Here is a 2,387-nt window from a genome sequence, read left to right as displayed (position 1 = left end):
ACACCAGCCCCACCGAGCTCCAGCCTTCCTTGGAAGTCAGGGGTTTCCCACCTGCATGGATTGGCACTGTACCTTCACTGGGAGGAGGTTGCCCATCCTGCTGGGATGGCTGCAGAGCTCCAGACTGGAGCTGGTTGAGTCCAGGACTCACGGGTCTTTTAGGGATCACTTGACGAGCTTTCCCTGGGAGCTGCTCACAGATCGCTGTCAGCAGGGGAATGGCTGCGTTGTGCTCGTCGCCGGGCCCTGGCAGTTCCACATGGAACACGGGCACAGCTCTGGCAGCTCTGATGTCACAGGAGGTCCAGGGCCACTCTGCAGTGGGGATGGGGATCATGGAATGATGGAATCCTTGAATGGTTTGGCTTGGGAGGGACCTTAAAATCATCTTTTTTCAACCTGACCAGCTTGCTCAGGGCCCCATCCAAGTGGTCCTTGAATGTTGCCAGGGATGGGGCATCCACAGCCTCTCTGCACAGCCCCTGCCAGGGCCTCACCACCCTCACAGGAATCAATATTGTCTGAACATGAAATGTAATGGAACCCTCCCCTCTGTCAGTTTGAGCCCATTCCCCCTTGTCCTGTCACTACAGTTCCTGACCAAGAGTCACCCTCCAGCTTCCTTGGAGGCCCCTTCCCAGACGGGAAGGTTTCTCCCAGGTCTCCACACAAGCTTCTCTTCTCCAGGCTGAAGAGCCCCAACTTTGCCAGCCTGTGTGCAGAGGGGAGGTGCTCGAGTGCCCTGAGCCCCTTGGTGGCCTGGTCTGGCCTTGCTGCAGCAGTTCCCTGGCCTTGTTGTGTCGGGGACCCCAGAGCTGGAGGCCGCACTGCAGGTGGGGTCTGCTGAGAGCGCAGCAGAGCGGCAGAACCCCCCCTGCCCTGCTGCCCCCAGGGCTGGGGATGAGCCCAGCACACGGGGGGGGCTGGGCTGAGAGGGCACATTCTAAGGGCCCATGGAACAACAATAATTTTTGACATGTATTTGCAGAAGCACAACAAAACTACAACATATAAGACACGGATCTTGAATTTATTGATGTTTTCAGAATTTTCTTAATAAATCCAGCATTCTTCTTTATAGAAACGACAGTCTTCTTGATGACAACAGTCTTAATATCAATAACCATCTTCTTAATAAAAATATCTTCTTAATAAAAACAACTATCTTCTAAAAAAGCTATCTTCTTAATAAAACACTATCTTAAAAAGAAACCTTATCTTCTTAAAAAAACTACCTTCTTAATAAAAAACTATCTTCTTATATAAAAATCTATCTTCTAAAACTATCTTCTCTATAAAACAACAATCTTCTTAAGAAATCAACAATAGAAAACGTATTTACAGAAAAACATGTAAAACATATGTACAGGTGGCCGATGCCATGGCCGGCAGGTCCGTCAGTCCTGGAAGAAAAGCAAGGGCACGGTCAGTGCAGTCGGGCCCTGCTGGGTGTTCCCTGTGCCCCCAGCCTGGCACACCCAGCAGGTGACCCCGGGGCAGGGCATGGCCTGTACGTGCCTGTCGTGCTGCTGGGGGACTGTCCTCATCCCAGCACCATGTCCTCCTCCTCATCTTACTGGTCGATATCCATGTCCTCGATCTCCTCCACCACATCGACCTCCATCTCTTCATCAAACTCTTGGATGTCCACCTCCATCATCTCCTCTGTGTCCACCACAACGTCCACGTCCATCTCTTCCTCTGTATCTCCAGCAGTCTGTGTAAGGGAGCACAACCTCAGAGAGGGGTCCCTGTCCCACACCAGCCCCACTGAGCTCCAGCCTTCCTTGGAAGTCAGGGGTTTCCCACCTGCATGGATTGGCACTGTACCTTCACTGGGAGGAGGTTGCCCATCCTGCTGGGATGGCTGCAGAGCTCCAGACTGGAGCTGGTTGAGTCCAGGACTCACGGGTCTTTTAGGGATCACTTGACGAGCTTTCCCTGGGAGCTGCTCACAGATCGCTGTCAGCAGGGGAATGGCTGCGTTGTGCTCGTCGCCGGGCCCTGGCAGTTCCACATGGAACACGGGCACAGCTCTGGCAGCTCTGATGTCACAGGAGTTCTGGGGCCACTGTGCAGGGAGGGATGGGAATCATGGAATGATGGAATCCCTGAATGGTTTGACTTGGGAGGGACCTTAAAAATCATCTTATTCCAACCTGAGCAGCTTGCTCAGGGTCCTGTCCAAGTGGTCCTTGAATGTTGCCAGGGATGGGGCATCCACAGCCTCTCTGCACAGTCCCTGCCAGGAAACAATATTTTCCTAACATCAAATCTAACCATCCCCTCTGTCAGTTTGAGCCCCTTGTCTTTTCACTACAGTTGCTGACCAAGAGTCACCCTCCGGCTTCCTTGGAGGCCCCTTCCCAGACGGGAAGGTTTCTCCC

General features: G+C 52.8%; 1 long non-coding RNA gene across 1 annotated transcript; it reads right to left on the bottom strand.

The window, feature by feature from the left end:
* Positions 1-1,009: 1,009 nt before the first annotated feature.
* LOC135423744 (uncharacterized) lies at positions 1,010-2,035 on the bottom strand. Its single transcript, XR_010434940.1, has 2 exons — positions 1,831-2,035; positions 1,010-1,717 (listed from the first exon to the last, which is right to left on the bottom strand). It is a non-coding gene; the product is annotated as an uncharacterized LOC135423744 (long non-coding RNA).
* Between the last annotated feature and the right edge of the window lie 352 nt (positions 2,036-2,387).

The sequence above is a fragment of the Pseudopipra pipra genome, chromosome 17, assembly GCF_036250125.1.
Source record: "Pseudopipra pipra isolate bDixPip1 chromosome 17, bDixPip1.hap1, whole genome shotgun sequence".
Taxonomy (NCBI): Eukaryota; Metazoa; Chordata; class Aves; order Passeriformes; family Pipridae; genus Pseudopipra; species Pseudopipra pipra.
The sequence above is the reverse complement of the archived record's forward strand: the minus strand, read 5'-3'. Positions and strand labels throughout refer to the sequence as shown.